At 43.9% G+C, this 22652-nt stretch overlaps 1 protein-coding gene across 1 annotated transcript in view; it reads right to left on the minus strand.

Annotated features, from left to right (window-relative positions):
- The window catches only part of RYBP (RING1 and YY1 binding protein), a 42935-nt gene that overhangs the window by 18866 nt on the left and 1417 nt on the right, over positions 1-22652 (minus strand). The window lies entirely within an intron of this gene.

Here is a 22652-nt window from a genome sequence, read left to right on the forward strand (position 1 = left end):
TGTGATAAGTGAACACAGATGTACAAGTGACATTTCGGGGTGTCCGGCTCCATCCTGCACACGCACGCCGCTTCCCGGGAAAGCCGGAGGGGAAGGCAGGCGCTGCCGTCGAGAGCTGCCGTTCAAGCACCGTGGGAACGGCACAGCCCGAGAGCGCAGCAGCTTTTGCTTTCAGAATTATTACTCCTGGGCATGAGGAACTGACCCAGATGGTTTCAAAATTTGCCAGGAAACAATATTACAATACTCAGCTCGAAAGTTGGTCCTCCCACTAACTAGGAAGCCTTAGGAGAAACCTGCTTAGTAAACCATTGGTTCCCACTTGGAGTACTAGTGGGAGTTATTTATGTGTGCCTATCACGATGTAGGATAGGATGACTCAACTGCCTGCGTAAATAAAATTAGCAGAGACCACTCTCCTACACAACAAAAAGCCAGAAATAATTAATTACAACAACAGAAACGTTTCCAAGTTCTCCACAAGCCAACTTCTGATCTGCAGATAACAATGATAACTACTTGTCCAGAAAAAAACTGTTATTTTTCAAGACAGTTATCAGATAAGGTAATCTTGAACCTAAACTACTGATTTTATTGTCCTACCACTGTTCTCACCCTGATGACTATTGTTTTGCAGCTTTGCATATGCTCACATAGTTTGTGTTTATTTGTACACACAAACACACACAACCAAACTCCCGAATTACCATCAGTCTGCTACAAGCCCCAAGAAGGGAAAGCAAGCAAATTCAGTTAAGAGTTCTTTTTCCCCCCTCCAAATTCTTCAAAGCAATTCTCCTGTTCCATCCCAAAGAAGTGGTTAGTCTCACTGAAAACTACCAGTTACACTGTGAACCTGTGCCAGCGGCAAATCACTCCAACTGCCCTGGCACCATCATTTAAAGTCATTTTCCATTTAAAGAGTCTCACATCAGCGCCAGCACAGCCTTTCATTACCCATCCCACTTAATACCCACAATCTCTCCACAGCTCACTCGCTCGGTCTCCACTGACCAAGCAGCACACAGAGACTGATGTGCGGATTATTGGGATTCCTAATGCTTTCCTCCCCGCTGGCTGAGTGCTGAGCTCTTGGCAGCCTGCCTGACCCGCAACACGTGTGGGTTTGTCAGCCTAATGCACTGTGTCATCTGCACAGTCTCGGGACGGAGCGGACCCAACGGAGCGCGCGCGGCAGCGGCCGGCGGCTCCCAAAACTTCCAGCTGCTGCACTTCCCGGCACTGGTGGGAACGCAGGTACAGGAATGAGTGAGTGTCTGGGTGTTTGTCACTGCCTGATTTCCAAGAGGCAAGAATGTGGGGTGAGAACAACGGCACCCAGCACGATCCTTTAATAGAAGGACGGGGAGTCAACACAGGGTTTTCCCGTACAAAACATCCGTCCTCGCTTGACTGCTGGTTTGCAATGACTCAAAATCTGCACGTCAAGGCTCTGGATCTGAGTGTTTTTATACAACCTACCTTCTCTTAAACTAAATAATGACAGTGAACACTCAGAGATACGGGCTCAAAAATGAGTTGTGACCAAGTCAGTTGTCACCCACTGGTTTAAGGGGTTGTTGCTATTAAACTGTTCCTATGTCCAGCTATTAGTCAGGGCAGAGAGAAATGAGGCTTGGGCATTTTACTATATGAAAGATATACTGAGGTATTTCCAGGTGTGAGACAGTGCATCAGAACCTGTAAATCCCACTGTAAATTCTCGCAGGATGAATATACAACAGGAAATACCACACAACGTGCAAATAGCAAATAAATGCAAATTTACCATCCTGCGTAACTAAGAGGTGTCATGAAAGTGAAACAGCTTTGCAGATGAATGAAATACAGAAGTCAGTGGAGATCATACTTGGAAATGGAAGAAGACAGTACGTAGAATGCAGCTGAAGTTTCACTTCCTCTGTACAACAAAAGAGAACAGAAAGCTAAAGTACAGCACATGGCACATCCTTTACAACCTCCTCAGACAACACACACTGGCCCAGACACACTAAGACTTTCTACTTTATATCTGATGTCAGATTAGAGATATTGTAAATTATCTAAGCAGAGAAACATAAAATTACCAACCGCATAACTAAGTACGGGGATTTTTGGACAACATATTACAAACCTATTTTTGTGCTAATACACACATAGTAATTATTTTAGAATAGCAAACACAGGAACAGAACAAATAAAGGAAAGTCCTGAAAAGCACTACTAAGATGACCAGTTGCACTGGGTTTGGTTCTGATTTCAGTGTATCATCAGCATCACAATGTCCAGACACCTCAGTCTCGGGTGTATCTATTCAGACACCTCTGGGTTAGTTTTATTTCCAGTTAAGTACAGGGGAAGGTTTTTTTGAGCTCTGGGACTAAAACCCACTGGCGATACACATCTACCAGATTAGAGAAATGACTTGCTTCTGGAGATTTACAAAAATGACTCAGTGGGATTCTACGATGTTATGTTGCTTCCTCCTCTAATTTCTTCCTGGATTGGTGCAGCTAAAAATGCTTATCACCAGAATTTCCAAGTTAAAGCAAGCTAAAAACAGAACCTTGTTTTTACTCGAGCGCATTGCGGAAAACCGAGTTGAGCAACCACTTCCTAAGGAGCTCATACCCACACTCTGCACCAAAACTGGGGAGTAGAACAGCACAAGGTTTCGGGGTTAGCACAACTTTCTGAGCCACTACGCATGCACCAACCACCTCGAGAAATAACAAGAGAATACTTTCTCATCGCTATCTCTTTTCAGCATCTGTGGGGTCACTCAGAGGAGCAACAAGTGTCAGGATTCAAACCGACACAAAACTTCCCCGTCTGTCTGCACTGCCTATGTGAGACAGTCCTGCCTGTTCCTGCCATTAGCTTTCCAAAGCCACCTATTCCCCCTTGGTGCACCCACAAAGCCAGAGGGGTTGACACCAGAGCAGCAGCAGCAGCTCTGGCACTCATGGTGAACAACAGCAAGGAAAGACATGAGTACTGAAGCCCCTCCACGAGTATTTGCAGCCTGACCCGGACCCCCCAAGGTCTATTTAGCTTTAAAAGCTGAGTGGAAACTTAGAGAAACACACAGGCTTAAAAGTTCACTACCTGAAATTGGTCGCTTCTGGGGGTACACAAGGCAGGAAAAGTTGAAGCAACCACCTTCATGCTGCAATAACACAACTGCTCACTTTTCCACTAAGCTTCCTCAGAAGAAATTGAAAGCAATCAAATACCACAGAAAAACACATGGAAATTATCATTATGGCACAAAAACAAAAGCAGAAAAGCTTTTATGTGCCTTTTAACAAAAGAAAGTCTGGTTTTGAAACAGCTGCTTGACTGACTGGAGCCCACGCCCCGAGGCAGGGGCTAGGTTTGGTTTTGTTTCTGTTTATTTCACAGTTTCCCTGTTTATTCAGCTTCTTTCCTCTGCCGGTGGCAGCCAGGGCAGTGTGGGGCAGGCAGCTTCATCCAAAACCAACAAGCAGCCCTGGATCCCGACAGGCGCTCCCCGCTGCTCTCTGAAATGCAGGTAGCTGTGTCCTTGTGAACTGGGATGGAGTTTCAAGTCTTTTCTAAAGGAAAAGACAGCAAATCACCTCAGAGCTTCCTTGAAAAGAATTCCTATTTTTTTTCCCCTGAAGTGTCATATCAAGCTCAAAGAAAGGAGTGGAGGTGCAGTGGGAAAAGCCAATGAGTTATACAGACAAAGCTCACTGCAGCTTAAATGCTTCATACACAACTGTTAAAAAGTACCAGTGTGAGTTGGAAGAGAATTCACTGATGCTTCCCTGGAGGCTGCAGACACTTCCTGGACATGCTGGTACAGTCACCAAAAGTTTGGGAAGCATCTGACTTCTCTGCTTACAGACAAATGCACTTCGGAGGCGTTTCAGACAATACATCCTACACTGAAGTTTAACCTCAGTGACGCCAATTCCATCAACTTCAAGTGAACCTCCTTTACCTTACACAGGCAATGGACTGGCTTACTGAGGGATCAGGGCTGAAGGAAGAGTAACATGAACCTTTTAAATACATCTGTAGCAGGAAACCTGGATATTGAACATCCTTTGCTCATTTTGACATCAACACTAGTGCTCTTCTACAGGGGTTTCCATGGAAAGGCAGTGTTTTAACAAAGCACAGGTCTTGTTCTACCTCCTTTGGGAATGGTGTGCTTGCATTAAGGTGTGAATCCAGGTTTATCATTCCTCTAATCTCGTGTACACCTAGACAGCCTTTCCTGTACTGCACCAACAGTCCCCCTTTCTTTACAGCAGCAGCTAAACCAAGAGTTTTACCAAAGCAGACAGATTCCCATCAAAGCACTTGACAAGTCTCCAGAAGAAGGTGTTTCTCAGGAAAACTGGAGTTTTAATTTAAACGGGTGTTGTCTCAAAGGTTACCATTTCAATGATTGACATGTAATGACATAAAATACCTGATAGGCTTATATAAGAAGCTTGAATGATAAAGTCTACAGAAGCTGACCTGTTAATGAGCAGCAGACAAAGCATGTCCACACACAGTGCCTGCTGCAACACCAAGACCTAGGCCTTTCACAAGTTATTTCTCCACTGCTCCAAAAACAAACAAAACCACCACGGCAGCTCCACAGGCACACTCATCTGCTGCTTTTGTAACACAGGTGCCAGCAACAAAATCCACTTCTGTATTTCTTTTTTTTTTTTACCAGCAAGAACTTCAGGTCATTTATTTCCCTTTGGTCTGTACACAGGAGAAAATAATTCTCATAAAACAGCCTGAGTTTTAGTCAGAATTGTACAGACCATAATGTTCTCCATGCAGTTAAAACTATGTTAATCCTATATGCTCACACCCTCCACACTGTACGCAGATGCACAAACAACCTGCCTGGGTAACAAGTGCTCAGTGATGAGCAAACCTGGATGCTGCAATACCTGTAATAAGCATTTTACAGAAAGCAGCAGCAACAGCAGTACTGAGGTCGTGACGATCTGCTGGTTTAAGTTCAATCATTTCTATAGGAGGATATAAGCTCAGTCCAAATCGGCCCCATGAAGTTAAGCAGACTCGCAAGTCCCTGCTTTCAGGGGAACCATACAAAACTGGACAAGTTATTCTGAATACTTCATTCATTAGAGCAATGACAGCATGTCTCAAATTCTTTCAACCTGGGTAAGATACTCCTCTATCAGCTGGACTCATTTTTGTACTTATCTAAGCTTCCCCCTTTTCACAACTGTTAGGAGTAAGCCCACCCACTACACAGGCCTTGCCAGGTAGGGACCATCCTGATGCCTGAGGACAGAAAACCCGTAGGAAAACACTCCTGGAAAAGCAAGAGACAGTGAAAGAGAGTGAATAACTAACACCTGCCCTCCCACTGAAGCACACTAATTACAGAGAATAATTGAACAACTGCTTTCCTTACTCAGGGAGGTGCAGATAAGAGGTATGGGCCTTCTCATACCTCGTATGGGAGTTTAAAGTGCTCTCAGTTGGCAGCAATGCATAGAAAAAAGTCACCGGCTGTGACAATTAACAGCTTCATTTTAAGTCTCTTTTGTTCAAGTGAGTAACTCTTCCACTCAGACACTACATGAAACAACCCTTTCTCAAATAAACAGATTTATTCAAGGCACACAGCTAAAACCTGACTGTAAACCCTGTAAGGCTCCTGATGTTGGGAAGCAGCCACACCGTATTTTAATACCTTGGAGTTAAAGGTGCAAAGAGGATGAGGGCTCCAGTGTCCTCCTACAACCCCAGTAATACTCCACTGTATCAACTCATGCTTTTTTAAAACCAGATTTTCAGGGAAACTCACAAACAAGGCCATGCACCGGCCTGCAGAGGAAAAGGAGAGATGTCTACAAAAATTAATTACTTCAGGACACGCATGGACATGTGGAAAATGACCTAGAACTTGGGCTAAACAGCAAACCCTCAAATGAGATGTTGTAAAGTAAGGTATGGATAGATTTCACTTAAGAACTTGTTTACTAGCAACATTCTAGGAAAAATGTGTTTCAGTTTACAGACCTATGTTGGTTTTATCCACAGTCTGTCCACTCAATCATCATTTCTTGGAATTGGATGCATGGTGGGAACTGAATCTCTTTGTGGGAACAGGTGTGAACGTTTGCTGGAGCTGTGTGCAGTGCTGCCTTCCCTCTGCTACAAACACAACATAACCTGAATTAAACCCCCTCTTCATTGAAACATCTCAGTTGTGAGATTTTTGTGCCATTTGCTACCTGAATTCCAAAAAAAAAAACCAAAAAACAAAACAACACTTTTTTCTATAATACACTTCACACAGTGGCTGAAAAGAGACTGCTTGCATAACAAGTATTATGCAATTTCCCAAATAAATAATACTTTGGGGGGTGGGGAAGATTACAATGTCTTGAAGATTTTCAAGCCTGCAGATTTGGCTTCAAAACCAGAGTCCACAAGACATTCAAAATCTTGCTGATAATCACTGCCATCCCATCAGTACCCAAATAACCCATCAGGAACAGTGCCCCGCTGGGTATTAACAAAAGACATCCTGGCAAATACACAATTTACCACCAGAGCACATTCTCTAAAGAAGGTAAAGAGGCTGACACAGCTAAAGAAAAACAAAGCCTAAAAAATCACCAAAACGCAACTTTATTAACCATCTACAGCCTGGAGGACTTTCCCAGAGCAAATATAGCAGCGAAGTATCTCCCATGGAAAAAAAACAAAAGCTCACTAAAACACTGTGCAACTGTGTGATCATCATGAAGATGTTTACAGTGTGAGGGCTGTTTGTTTTTTAAACAAGCCCATAGTTTAAGTCACAAACATCTCCTGGAGAGCCAACAGAGAAGCAAAAAATGAAGCCCAAGAGACAGCAAAGAGAAAAAAAAAGAGTGAGGGACTTGTCCAAAAGCGAAATTTTGACAAATAATTTCACTGGCCTGCAAATAATTTTGCTTCTCCTGTATTTTTTTGTCCTTGCTTTTTGTGATTTGGCCTTTTCTCTGCACTGGTGTTTCAGCCCTGGTGTGTGACACCCAACAGCGTCACCGACCCTGCTGTGCAACAGGAACATCCACCTGCACCAATCCCTGCTCCAGCCACTGCAGCAGCCGGGAACCTCAAACCTCCACCCAGTGCACGACGGCAGCCTTGAATCTGCACTGGAAATAGGCTGAGAGAAACAAAGTGATTCAGTAAGTAAAAGAAGCCTTAAATTAACTTTCACTGCAAACTGAAGAGGTCCACCGAAAGCTTCAGATCTCGGAGGCCCAGGGAGATTTTCACCAACTTCAGTTGGGTATCAGGGAGTAGAAAAGAGGGACATCAAGCCAGCATCCATCCCACCAGAAACTACTGACATTAAATTGCACTTTCACAACCGGGCTAATCAGCCCCGTTCCAAACAGGAGCTGCATTTATCTCCTCAGAACAGCAGAGTTTCTTCTTAATTATCCAAGGTCAGTGGCAGTGAACATTGAACAAACTGACTCAGAGAAGCAAAGTAGATACAAAACTGGAGGGCAGGCAGCCTTACATTTGCTTAGCAGTAGTATCCCATTTTATAACAAATTTTTAGACATGAGAATTACTTTCTAATTAATCACCAATCAAAACACTTGATAAGGTACCTTTTTAGAAACAGAAATACTAAGTTCTGTACCAGCAAAATTTTTGCTTTTTCATGGAAATCATATAGGTTGAAAAAGATCTTTAAAAATCTGAGTCCAACCATTAACCCAGCACAGCCAGGCCCACCACTAAACTATGTCCCTAAACACCACATCTACACATCAAAAAAGAGAAAAAAATATTTTTAAATGTCAGATTGTAAAGGTTTAAGACAACTGAAGCATTCAATGAGCTAAAGGAATAAAATGACATTCATTTTTTATCAAACTCACCAAGAATTAGAGCAACACCTCAGAATTTTGATCACCATCTCTATGGGCTTAAGATGTTCAGAGATGCTAGTATAAAAAGCTTGAAAGCATTTCACCTTCAGTTCAACACCTCCAAGAGAGGAGGTCTGAGGTACACAGACTCACCTGATGCCTTGCTAAAAGGCACAGTTCTTCCTGACAGGTTCAAGCCTGTCACAAAACAAGCTACTCTGCAAGTCTCAATAGCCATTTCAGCTCCCCTAAAAACACAAGTGGTTAAGGACTGACAGTTTTACGAGGACTGTATAACAGAAAGGTGTTGCATAATTGCCCTGAAATTCCTATTCAAAAACCCAGCAACAAAAATGTGTATTACTCTCAAGAGCTGAGGAGTTATTTCATGTGGCATCCATAATCGCACAGCAGCTGAAGACTTCTGCAAACACAGAGGCAAAGAATGGTTCCAACAAGCCTAAGGTGAGGAGGGATCTTGGTCTGACCAGATCCTGATGAGAAGGACAGAGGAAAAGAAGGGAAGGGGAAAGGTGCAGAAAGGTGATTCCATACACCTCATAACGGAACCAACCCAACAGCAACAAACCTGCCCTGACCATAAGGGTCTTGGGACAAGAAGCATCACCCCTGAAACACGCAGTGGTCCTCAGGCAGTGCAGGGATTCACGGGGCTGAATTTCTTTTCCAAGTTACATTCTGGCTCCCTAAGCTTGTTGGGTACATTATATAACTATTAATTACACCGCTGTTCGGCATCCTTTTAACTGCAATGATTCAAACTGCTTCCAGGAGCTCACTAATCCAAAGTACAATCCTCTTGACAGCAACTGACAGATTCAGAGTGTTCAGTTCTAGCTGAAAGGAAGAAAAATCAACTCCCTCAGCTGCCGGTTGAAAAAAGAGCCAACATTCCTGCTGACCAGACCCAGACCTCCCTCAGGAGCTGGGACACACTGCCCACGGGACTCCAGTCCTTGTGTTAATGCACAAAGGCCACCTCAAAATTCTAAGAAACACAGCAAATTGGGTCTGTTCTGCATTTTAGCAGAGGCACTGAAAGGTTTCATCCATCAGCTCCTGGACCCAGCAGACACCCTGCTCGGACACGTGCTCTGCCTCTGCCCTTCCCAGCCACTCTGGCAGCAGGAATCTTCCTTGCAAGCTCCAACACAATTCTACATGCATTATTTATCCCTCTTGCTAAGTCATGCAGTGGGGTAATTACTTAACTATTGTAATGATATTTTGCAATGGCTGTACTCTATTATTCTAATTGATTTTCATGAGCTAGCTTTTGCTGTGTGTTTTGAGCAAAGAGCGTATTTTCCTGGAGCATAAAAAAAGCCCAAGTCTGACATTCATTTTAAAGCTAAGAGCTGGATGTCAAAAAACGAAATTTTAGAATTATCAACGTATTCTTAATTAAAAAATGTTGGTGTATTACTCAGATTTTTGACATCTCTGCTAAAAACAACTGAAGACCTGTTTTCTCATTAATCTAACGAAATACAAAAGTTATTAACTATTTGTATTAATTACAAAGTTCTTTCCCTTCCAGTAGAATGTTGTTTTCTTTGTAAAACGCTTCAAGATCTCAGTTAGTACAATTACCAAATGTTTGAAAGCTGAGAGATTGGCAACATTTTTATTAACAAACTTAAACTCAAGTCAAAACACATTTGCATGTCTTGCTTAACAATACATTAAGTTTTCCTGGGATGAATGCTCATCTTAGGACTCAGAGAACTGTTACAGGAAAACACTGTTAAGAATCAGTCCTTTCCCTACACTCAATATGATATAAACTACACAAAAGAGCAGCCCAATTAAACAATTATTTATGTCTCTCTACCCCCAGGATATTCTTCAGGCTATGCATGATTCAAGATGTACTTGTAGCGGTTTTGTGAAGTGATGAACTGCATTTCAAAAAAACACAATAGTCCCAGTAGTTCAAAACTGGTAAGAAAACTTTTTGTGCCTCGAGCCAGTTATTCTTCCAGGAGAAACTTTACTTGCAAAGCTGCTAAGGGTATTACCCTGAACGGGCACAGGGAGCAAAAGCAGCGAGGCACGAGAATCGACCCATCTTACCTCCAATAATCTGCTGGCTACATATGCAAAGACATTCCCTCTCCAGGGAGAAGGAATATCGTATTTTGGATCCAAGTGAGCACATGGATGAGACTCATTGAGAACTACAGCCCTGCAAAATTTGGTCAGTCTGTTGGGTCTTTCTGTGTATTTCATTTCATTCTGCTTAAAAACAAGAAAATGTTTGGTCACCATCTGTGATGCTTCCTTAAAAAAAAAAACCCAAAAGCAAATCAAACAAAAACCCCCCAGATCCAGAGCTGTATCAGTCTCAGCCACTGCTCAAACTTTAGAGGCTCCAGGATGACTGAGAGCAATGAGAGATCTGAGAAGTTCTCTGCTTACATGGACACAGACCAACCTATTCCCTTGAGTCTCATTTAGGGTTTTATATAATACAACTCATTTCTCAATTCTTTTTTATCTATTAAAAACATCTACCTGAAAAACAATCGTCTTGGAACAAGGCAAGATCACAAAAGACAACCGTGTTAAGTTTCATGTCAACTTATTCCCTTTCTTCTCAATGCATGGGTCCCCGAGGCCTGATCCAACCCTTGCAGCTGACAGCAAAGTGCTGCATCCCCTTCTGCAGCCTCTGGACATGACTCAAAAAAATCAATGCAGAGAGCAAAAGGTCACATTCTCCCCAGGCATCAACTACCTGCTGAACCAAGACACGTTTTCAAATGCCAGCACACTTGGAAATACAGTGACCAATTGTTATTAAACTGATTTCTTAGCACAGGGTCCATATTCTGACACTCTCACACCTGTGACTAAGTAAAGCTGCTCCTTACACTATATGCCCTCATGGGGGAAAAAAAAAAAATAAAGCACTCATGCTTGTGGCAGTGTAGTACACAGTTGTACAGCTTCAGAGTTCTGAATTCAGAGTGCCAGTGGGAAAGTCAGTCTGGCTTAAGACGTAAAAAAAAACTAGTCAAGAGGAGAAAAAACAAAGAGATGCTACTAGATAAACTACTGCTAGACAGTATCCCTCACTCTCGCTGCACTTTGGAGAAAACCCCGAGAACTGGCACAGAGCTGTAACAGGTACATCATTACAGGTCTTTTTCCATTATTTGCTGGACATGCTGGGCTGTTGGCAGAAGGAATGCCTCTTCCAGGCACAAGCAGTGAGACTGTCCTCATATTTTACATCTCTGTAACTGCACAGGTTGAACACAGGTCATCTCCCATGCATTCACAGAGTAGGTCCATGGCATAAGGCCACGATGTTCAACCACCCCCTTTGTCAATGATTTTTCTATCAATTTACTAATTTGTAATTGGAAAAAAATGTCATCCCCTTCATAGAGACAGGACAGCATTTCTTTATCATAAAGTTTCACTATCACTCCTCTGAATGCTGATTCAGTCACGGTGACTCTCAGCACAGCACCGTGAACTCCCAGCGCGTGCTTGTCCTTTCTCAGCTGATGCAACCCAGGAGCCACAACAAACCCTCCAAAGGCCTGAAATTCTGAATGCAAATGTGTGGTCCCATCTTGCAGAGGTGCTGCCAAACTGACACTGTCAGTAAGTCACTTAATGAAGCTCAAAATTCCACAGTTGGAGCTCCGCTATTCCAGCCCGTCCCTGTGGACAGCCCAGTAGTCCCGCGGACACTGACAGAGCGCATCTCAGATGCATCAGATCTTCTTGACCTCAGAAGTTAAGCAACTTACAACTAACTTGACTCACATCCGGCAGTAAGTACTCCTAATTAATGGCTTTTAATTGGTGCCAGGGCACTGCATTCCCACACCCATGACGGAGCATGTTCCTTGCTCTGCTCAACCCGCAAGTCAAATGGCACAGCTCTGACCACCCCGCGCCTTCAGTGCTCAAACACCACGGAGCTGTGCCATTCCTCCCGAGCTTCAGGAGCAAAGCCATCACTGCACACGAGAGAAAAATGTGTACAAATAAACTACCCACCACACCATTCCAGGAGTTGCAACATCACTTGCTTTCTTGCTGCCCTTGCTTTTAAATGATTATCTACGCAGTTCAGAGGAAGGAAGATAAGCAGTGTTTGTTAAGTCTGACTTCATGTGCAGTTTCTGAGAAGACATTTCAGAACCTAAAGCGCTTTCCAAAAACAAACTTTACCTCCTATAAGCTATATGTGGAGTTCATACTGCATCTGCTTTACAGACAGGTAAACCTATGCAGGTGAGTTATTACCTAGTTGTCCAGAGTCACAGTGAGTTAAAAATGGGGAAAAGAAAGTCCTCACGACAAGCAGTGCCCCAGTTGTTGTACTAGAGGGTACACAGGAACACCCATCAGCCACCCAGAACACTTTCCTCCCAACACTCACGGTTTTCCTTGTGTGCCATGTTTGGAACTGACCATCTCTGGACACTGAGATAGTGCTTACACAAGGTTTGCAACCCTGTATCCCCAAACAGTTAGTGCTCCTGCCCATCCCAAGGAAGGCCCACACTTGCTCCTGATGGGATCACTGCTACATCACCTCCATAGGGAGGAAAGGGCCCGGGAAGGAGAAGCAGCCATTGAGGAACAGCTGTCACAGGTTAACTCATCCTCCCTGGGCAAAGCTGGATGATGCCCAGCACACCAACCTCGGTCCTGCTGCCACAGGCCAGCACAGCACCCAGCTGTGCCTCGGCCAAGCCGCCCACCACCCTCACTGCCACGTGCTTTGCCTTGTGCTCTGACAAAAAGTGCCGTCAGACACTATTACAGTAACTTCTGCAACCCACGGGCTCCACTTTCAACACTTCTCCTCCAAATAAGACCCACCACCCTTCAAATCCCACACAGGCATCGGGCAGCTGCCAGTCTTTCCTACACGAGCCAAGCTACTTGTGCGTAAAACCAGTGAGACACACACAATTCCCCCAAAATACTTCCCCATTTTTACGGATGGCTAATGCTATGCTGAATCAGAAATATTTCCTAGAACTTATTAAATATTTTTGTTAAATTGATCCACACCCATGGACAACAAATGAGAAGGGTTTTATTTGTCTGTAAGGCACCTGTGATAGCTGAGCAAGGGCAGCAAGCAGGCACCAACCAGCTTCCTCGCCCTATTAGCATTACAGAGGAAAGCCTCCCCTTCTGCTGCTAATGATGTGCTCTACCCTGTATCCCCAGGAGACAAATGACTGCACTGGCTGATTGACTCCATCACAGGGCCATCATCCATCAATGTATTGCCTCTCTTATTGAAATCTCATCTCAGGAAGAGAAAGTGCTCAGTGCCACTTCCGAAAAAAAACAGTGAAAGCACTTTCAGAATAAGAGCTCCAAGATATATAATGAGAGCCAAATGTCTCAGCAGAAACACACATTTCCAGCAACCTGAGCAGATCAGCATGCTTTGTCCTACCAGGACAAGGAAAATTTATACCCTTCTGCTAAACTAGATTTTGGTTTCTTTATTAAACAAAGGAATGAAACATGTACTATAGGCATAAATTTCTTGATCAAATTAAAACAAAGACAGCAAATACAATCATACAGATTTAAAAATGGCAACCTGAGGATATTTAGCAAACTGATTTTCTAAAGCGTGAATTCCAGCATCTCTTACACAGGCTGCAATTACATTAACGTCATGCAAGGAGAAGTTGGGAAGAAAATACAAATCCTTCCCCGCGTGTTTAGTTAGTACTTAGATAACAAAACAAAAAATTAAAAGGGAACAATCCTATTCCATTAAGAAATACCCCTATAATACAAAAAATGCTGCACATTTGTGACCAGGGTGAAGGGGGCAACCTGTGCTCAAGACTCGTGGGGCGGTGTTCTGAACAACTTCAGATCACTGAAACCACCAACTCCCAGTAGTTCTGCATCCTCTGTCCACCTCCCCGATTCCACTATGTGAAGCTGCTCAGGAATTACCCAGACACAGTTTCACATACACAAAAGTAATTTAGTTCAGGTAAAAATACTTTAGATTATGATCAGTCTCAGGTCTGTCTACCCAAAAATAAAAATCTGAAGAAGACAGCTTTATCTCAAGCAAGATATTTTGTCTCACTTAGCACCTCTGCATGTTACAAACAATTCACCATAACTCTTGAAATCCCTATCAACAATCTGCTTGAGAAAACATGTCTAAACATTTACTCCTTGTTTAGCCCTAAACAAAATCCAAAACTGACTTGTTTTGCTTCCATTTTATTTAAAGACAACCAATCTGGTAAAGTCTTCAAACTAAAGTTTCTGGAACTCCCAAACTGAGACTCACAGAATGGTTTGGGTTGGAAAGGATCCTAAAGACTAACAAGTTCAACCTCTGCCATGGGCAGGGACACCCTCCACTACACCAGATTGCTCCAAGCCATGTCCAACCTGGTCTTGGACACTTCCCGGGATGGAGTAGCCACAGTTTCTCTGGACAGTCTGTGCCAGGGCCTCCCCACCCTCCCAGGGAAGAATTTATTCCTAATATCCAATCTAACCCTGAGCTCTGCTCAGTTTGAAGCCATTCCCCTTTGTCCTGTCCCTCCGGGCCCTTGTCCAAAGTTCCTCTCCAGCTCTCCTGGAGCCCAGGGCTGCTCCCAATCTATTCTCCATCCAGCCTGTTCTTGTGCTTGGGATTGCCCCAAACCAAGTGCAGGACCTTGTACTTGGTTGGCCTTGCTGAACTTCCTGAGGGTTGCCTGGTCCCCCCTCCCTGGGCTGTCCAGGTCCCTCTGGATGGGATTCCCTCCCTCCAGCATGTGACACAGCTTCGTGTCACCAGCAAACCTGCTGAGGGTGCACTTGATCCCACTGTCCACACCAACATGTCCATATTCCCATAGAAGTTGTTAACACTGTTTCTGGAAGTCTGCACCTCCCTACAGCAAGTGACAAAAAGCACACACCATGAATATTAAATATGGAATGTTTCAGCTCCCAGCAAATTGCCATAAAATATATGCTTCAAAATGTTTATCAGTCAGAAGGTCAAAATCTATTTTCCAATTACAAGACTTCTGCTTCTGCAGCAAAGAACATAATTACAAATTTTTAGTACTTTGATCTCTGTAGCACAGGAATGGACTCCACAATCCCAGGCCAGTGTCTCAAGTACGACCACATACAGTTCAAAATCAGGTCTCCTGGCTTCACAATCCATCCTTTAGATCCCTAAAAACCCCTTTTTCTCGGGCGTTTCAAGTATTACTTAACAAAAGATTGGCTGTGGGTGTACTTTGAACTTTCAAAAAGACAGCACTCCAGTAATAAAATATTATCAAAACAACAGCCAGTTTTAGCCAGTTCATTTTGGTTTTTTCTAGGCAGGACTTGAGATTCACATAACTCAGACACTGAGTTACTGAACAATCAAACTAAACCCACCATGCCAGCAAGGAGAAGTGATGCTTTTCCCCTCTCATTTATATTTGAGCCAGTCAGAATTACAATCTCTCCCACGTTTAACAGGCAGTGAATTTGTTGATGCACCAATTAGCACTCTGCTACAAAGAACATGCCCCTAATTAATAGCTGGTTTATGGGAAGAGCGATGTTAAGGATCTGGTCGTATCTCCAGATGTACCAAAAAAGTGTGAAAGGAGCTCTGGTTGATGTAAAGGAAATCTGCCTGCACAAAGAGACAATCGATGTATTTAGCATATGTCAGCTGTAAAAGGAACTTACATAAATGTAATGGAGGCATTTCCACATTATTTCTGTTGTATCCTGTAATCCTGGACATCTGCTTAGGGTAGCCTGGATGGGTTACTCGGTATTCACGACCTGCTCTTTTTGCCATGTCTTTTATAAACATGAAACGGCAAAAGGGATCATTTTTGCTTACCAATGTAGGCCTTAAATAAATAAATAAATACTCATGAACCCTCCTGTAAGACCCCTTCCCACTGGAAATGGCCACATTTCTCGTTTTACCTTGTGAAGGAGGAGCCCAGTGCAAAGAGACGTAAAGTACAGCTGCAAGACAAAGCCACAGAGAGACTTTGCACGAATCCTATTTCAGGGCAGAGCTAAATGTTACGAAACTCCAGCTCACCTTGCGAGTGACCTACATTGTGGGACTGGAACCCACTAACCTACAGAACCACCCGAAATCCCACTAAGTAGGTCAGTGGGTTTCCCTCGTAAGAAGAATTCCCCAGACAAGGAGAGATGCACATTAAATAAAGGACGAGCAGAGCACACGCATCGCCTGACAAAGGGGTGCTCCCTGAGCCGTGTGTCCCACCCTGCTGCCATCTCCCTGCACGCCAGCAGGGCTCCCCAGAACTGCCCTGAACAACTTCTGTGTTTCTCACCAAGGGACCCTGGAAGGGCCTGTCTGTTTGTTCAAGCCCAAAGGAGCAGGAGGAAAAGGAGCAGCACCACAGCAGGGAACAGAAAGCCCACCAATAATGCAAAGTGAGTCTTGCAGCTGCTGGAGCACAAGTGACACCTGATTCATGATCAGCAGTGAACTAGCCTGGAGTTATGGCAGGGGTGTCCAAGCTACAGCACAAAAGCCAGATGTAGCCAGCCAAAACAATCCATCTAGCCCACAGCACATTTCCTGACACTTTTCATCCCTCGTTTGTCTTGGGTCTCACGCGCTTTTTTCAGGGCCCCAACAGTTCAGCCCAAACAGAGCCCCAGAGCACCGCACGCTGCTGGGGAACATCAACACAGCACAGGACAGCCAGCCAGGATCCCACAGGAGCCAGGGGTGGCCACAGAGAACCACATCTGCATCCACCACTTCCCTCCTCTCAACCAGTACTACAGGCAACACTGCACACTTTCTTATTTTGAGTTCATCCAATTCCACTGACCAGAGGAACAGAGTGTAAATACTCCCACCAGTCCTGCAAAGGCAGCAGCCCCTCCACACCCAACCGACGGGAACATGAAACAATCAGTGCAATTAAGAAAGGCACGGAGAGAAATTTGCTGTTGCATTCCTCTGCCTACCAGTTCCCCACAAGGACCTGTCAGGAGCAAGGGGTCAGTATCCCAGTGGACAGGACGCCTGTTTGCAGCAATAAGAGAGTTGTGTGCCCTCTCCTCCCACATGCACATACATACGTTGATTTAGATTCCTGTCTCCCAAGAAAGCAGTTGATGGACGAAGGAAAAAATGAATAATATCCACATTGCATATTATCAGTGATATATTAACACGTTCAGTGTTGCAGTTTATCCATTAGATCTTTAGAGAGTCTCTAGGAGAAATCAGAGATTGACATTAAACCCTACCTCTCACAATTATTTAACCCAACTGGGTAGGGTTTAATGTCAATCTCTGATTTCTTCCACGCTGAAGATTTTACTATTTATTTTAGCAAAGAGATCTTTTTATCCTAATAAAACCAGGAAAACAATAGGTACAGCAATTATTCCTCAACAGGACATTCAGTCAAAAAATGTGGTAGAAGCAAAGTGAGTCACAGGAGCCACCACACTCCCTCCTGCATTTGTCACCACCAGCATCTCAGGTACCCAAATCTGACAACCATACCAAAGGGGTATTGCCTTGGTGCTGCACATCAATACTGAAGATCTTCCCTGCTGAGAATGATTTCCCAGAGGTGCTGAGATCTAAGAGAAATCCTGGGGTGATGGTAATGAGATCATTAATGCCAGAGCCAAACACTGCAAAGAGCAAATCAGGACACAACTCTCACTTCTTTCAAACAGCTGAAGTACAAGACACAGATCTTACACCAGGGTTATGCTTGCACCAGGTGATAGCTCATCTGAAGCTGAACAGCTTCATCTGCTCAGAACTCCCAGCTAGTTTAAAAAATAAGTGTAGCACGAATCTGTACCAGCAGTCAGCTGATAATGGATCAATACTCCAAGCCACATGGCTGAGACAGCTGGAGTCCTGCAATGCAAGTCACAAACTTAGTGTGTGGTCAAAACCACAGCCCCAGAACTGAGGATTTTGCTGCAAACCACCAGCATTGTCTTCTCAAATGCTGTTTGCTCCTGTCCTTGGCTCCTCTGCCCTGGTGGCTTTGCCAGACTTAGCAAAAGTACTCCAAAGTAACAGCCACTTACTTGTAGGCATGAGACAACAGAGATCTCAAGAACTCCTGGCATGTGGGCAAACATTTTGCTAACAGGTACTGTGCATTCCAGCACTCAGAACTACCTGGGCAGAGTTACACTGCATCCTCCATCACCAGCACAGCAGTCCCTGAGGGGACACATCCTCAGGATGAGGATGGGCTGGTGGAACACCTGCACAGCTCCAGGCTGGTACTGACCACGCTTCCCTCCACCTGACCCAAAAGCCATTTAACTGCAGCAAATCAATGGGCAAACCAGGGATGATTTAACCAGAGATCTAAACAGCCACATAGTAAAACAAGTATTCCAGAGTAAAGGCACCAACATCCCTTCCACAACAGCTTTTTCCAGACGAGTTGCATATTGTGTTTTTATAGAAATTAAGCCACTCAAAGGCCAGCTCTGATGGTAAAGAAAACCCACCTTGATGCAAGTGAAAGCTGTCTGACTTGAAAGAACCAAAGTAAACCGCTTTGCTTCCAGCCTACACCACAGCCCCACACCAAAGCAAGCGCTTTCAGAAGAACAGTTCTGCAAACACATGGCAAATAAGCAGGGCATGTATTAGTTGTAGGAAGGTCAGGATCATAATCCTGATGCCTCATTCCAGGAATAGCAGGACTATCTGGTGCCTATTCTGGTCAGCCCAGCTTGGATGCAGAACAAGAGAATGCTTTTCCACAGTGACATGGAGAGTAGTTTGTATCCCTCAAGGCGCTAGCTCAGATCCTGCAAACGTGCAAAGGAATTTTCTGGAGAACTGAAGGGGAACAAAGGCCAGTATCTGTGACACCTGTTCCACACAACAGAATATTCGTTTTAGAATTATGATTAACAGTTTCAGCTTGGCCTCCCCTCAAAAATAAGGACGGCAGAAGGGTGAAGCAGTACTGCCATCAGTGCCTGAGCACTTCACAATGAAGTGCATATTCACATCACTTGATGCAAACTCCAAACCAGGCACTTCAGGCACACAGGTATTAGCAACAAATAAAACAGAAATGCTTATTAAGCGTACACCTCACAGAAGACACACACACTCTAAAACTTATTAATTCTGTACTATAAACTCTCATTGTTTTAATTTGTGTGTCAGACATCCAGTTGTTGCCTTCACATTTTCCACCGACTTTAAGTGTATTTCTCTGTATTCAAGGCACATTCATAATAAAAGGATGTGGAGTTCAGACAAGGAAAGCACTTATCCTAAAGTTAGAGCAAAATTAACATCAGAGAGCTCCACCACATCGCACTGCTTGCCTATTTATCCAACAGGAAAGTTTCAGAAAACATTATCTCTGAAAACAGGAGGGAGCAAATATTCTCCTTCACAATGATGCCTGAAAACAATCCCACGGAGAAACACTTCACAGCCGTGTCTGGGAGGAGAGAGGAAGTCACCAGAGGTGTACAGGAACACAACATATGTAAACTATCAGAGAACCAAAGGAGAAGAGGAGCAAGAATACCATTAGGAAAACCAAACAAAAACAGGGACCCATCACCAACCCTCAAATAGGAACTCCCAGAGCCCCGTAATGGGAAACACGAGGCCAAATCCTGCCCTCACAGTCTTAGCAAACTCAAAGTAAACCTTCCTTCCGTGTTAGAAGTAGGAATGGGCATTGGAAAGGAACGTGTGTCCGTGGAGCAAACTTCCCAGCACAAGTTCTAATTCAAGCCTTCTCCTGTGTGCAGGAGCTGGTGTGGCTACACCAAAGCAAACCACCAGAAGAGCTGCAGGACGCCAGTGGTGACCAGCACCAGTTCCCTGTGCCGTGACACCACTCCAAAAACCCCCGGGAAAGGAATAAGGCATTGTACACCCCCAGCAAACACCATCCCACCGCTCGCTCCCAAGACAGCCGCTTAAATCATTGGCTCATCCAGCTGAGCGTTGGGTTCAGCTGAGTTGAACACAGCCTGTATCTTTGGCATGATCCTCACAAAAGGAAAACAGTAGAAAAATTCAACATACTTGCTTAAATAGAAAGTAATAAAAGTTTAACCGTGAAATAGCAAGAATCAAGTGGAGGGAAGGGAGTTAGTGACATACTGTAACAAATCCAGTATTCAAGTGAGTGCCACAGGTTTAATGTAATCTGTGCATGACAACTCCCAATTCTTCAGAGATGGATTTGACCTAATTTTTATTTAAAAGTGCACCTGAAATATTTATAAACAGCTCCCTGAAAAAATACTCAGGTGCAATTTAACTGTTTAGCCTCTACAATGATTCTGACTTGGCAGGTCAACTCCAAAACTGTGTTTGAAGCTCCTTTCACGAGATCCTAGGGAAAGGGGATACTTGGATCAGAGAAAATAAAACTTCTAACTGCTGCCAGCCACCCCTCCCACATGCCAACAGATCATATCAAGTCTGAGAAAATATACACACGGTGAGAATTAGCTAAGGGCCTCACTAGTTCTTAAATCAGAGAAAATTTATCAGCCAAAGTAAATTCCACAACAAATAACTGGCTTCAGAGGGGAGGGAAGGGGGGAAGTAGGTCATACCAGATCTTAAGAAAACCCTGGGCGTACTGTAATTGCACACAATAATTTGATGAAAACCAGTTGCCTCACCATGCCTTTCACTACTTGGTTGAGGTTTTTTTTTGTAAAGTGAGTTTGATAAATTTCCGTAAGTGTTACTGAAGTAAGTCGCAATGACGCAAGGTAGTTTTAACTGTGGAAGTGTCATCAACTTGTCAAATTGCAACTTGAAAGTCAAGCTCATCAGACACCTTATATTTCAAGTAATAGATTATCAATCATAACTCATTAAGTATCTTTACATCAGTCATTTATTTTAAAAATTCTGAAGAATTTCCCCAGCAGTGACTGGCACGTCACATACTATAACATTCAAAGTAACACCATGAATAGCTCTGACCTCCCAGGATTTCCCAACACACAACGCTCCCTCACAACACTCAATCACTCCTGCTTTCTGTTGTATTTATTCATAAATTATACAAATATGCAAGAAGACATGATGGGCCATTGAATATTTTAAATACTTTCTCCAATTCTACAAACAAAAGCAATTTAAAAAGCAGCAAAAAAATGAATAGAAAGCTGATGAATTAAATGAATTAAAATTAGAAGCCATTCATAAGGGTCCATTAAAAGCTAAACAGAATTACAATGTTCTAGACCCGAGGATCACATCTGCAAGCAAGGCTACAGCTCTTAACCTGAAATCATCGACTGCTATCCCTCTTAATGGCTCTTTAAAAGACAAAACATCCTCCTACCTCAACAAACAGTTTGAAAATTATCATTTAAAAAAAAAAAAAAAAAAAGAACAAAAGTAAGGGCACGTGAGAGCAAGCTGCTGCTCTCCAAATGAACAGCAGCATGGTGGCCAATGAAAATAATAGTGTCTGATACAAGATCCATCCCATATGGGTTCCTACATCTCATTAAGGCTCTCCTCCCTCCGACACCCAGGCACACGCTCGACGTGAGGCTGCGGGAGCGCGTGGGGACTGCTCGGCTACGCTCTGGAGTAGCACAGCTACAGCCCCAGTGACTGCAGGATCAACACGTTTTACCTGAGCCAACGGGCAAGCCAAGGAAACAGAGACCCACAGGAATCGAGCGTGCTGGGAAGGTTTTAGCTGCACACAAAGTGAGGCTGGACGAGTAAAGAAGCAGCACAGAACACTACTATCCCAGAAGCTCCATCTTATTCGCGCTCCAACCACGCTACTTAACAACTGGTTTAAGTTCAACACCTGTGTACAATTTGTAGAAAGCACAGAGATACTTGTAGCCTGTCGTGCACCATAAAACCCACCGTGAAGCGCTACAGCACTCTGTTACTGTAACTCAGAGTTTCAACAGCCCAAAACCACGCTGCCCATTAAAAATGTAGGCACTTCACTTTGTCTAAAGAACAGTGCGAACAATAACAACCCAACACGCTTTCACCTCCTCTGTCAATCAAGCCAAGACAGCCAAGTCATGCAAACAGCCTGCTGGTGAGAGCACCTCAATACACAGCTGCACTCAGAGAACACCACGCCTTTCACAATGGAAACCTTACGGACTGTTTCCTTGGCACAGCACAGCAACGGGGACTCAAATTTGGAAAGTGCAATGTGAACAAAACCAGGAATCAACATGGTAGAAACAAACGACAAAAAGACAGAAAAATCAGAGCACTGCATGTTTGTTTTAGCACCACCTAATACCTCCAGGACAAACTTTCTGAACGTCTTAACTGGGAGAGAACAAGTTTTGGGGTTCTTTTTTTTTTGAGATTAAATTAAGCACTGTGTGTCAGTTTCACCATCTCCCAGACCTCCACAGTTACTCAGAGCAAGGCAATCACAGAGACCTGACAGCTAAAGCTTTCAGAAATCCGCACCATTCCCACACTGAGCACAAAGCCGATTCCCTTCTGATGACAACAGTCACGGAGAGATCAACATCTCAGGGAGGGAGTTGTTGTTCTCATGGCATCTTTAGTTTCAGCCATTTCCTTTCTCGCTCCCTAATCCTCTATCATTTCTACTCCTGTAAAAAACACGGGTAAACTTGCACCCAAACCACAGAAAACCATCTGCCCCAAACCACGGAGTGGCTGGCTGTGGATCTCCAGCGACAAAAAAAAAAAAGCACGGAACAACA

Source organism: Empidonax traillii, unplaced genomic scaffold (assembly GCF_003031625.1).
Source record: "Empidonax traillii isolate 1590-97213 ecotype Southwest subspecies unplaced genomic scaffold, ASM303162v1 scaffold433:size1479616, whole genome shotgun sequence".
Lineage (NCBI taxonomy): Eukaryota > Metazoa > Chordata > Aves > Passeriformes > Tyrannidae > Empidonax > Empidonax traillii.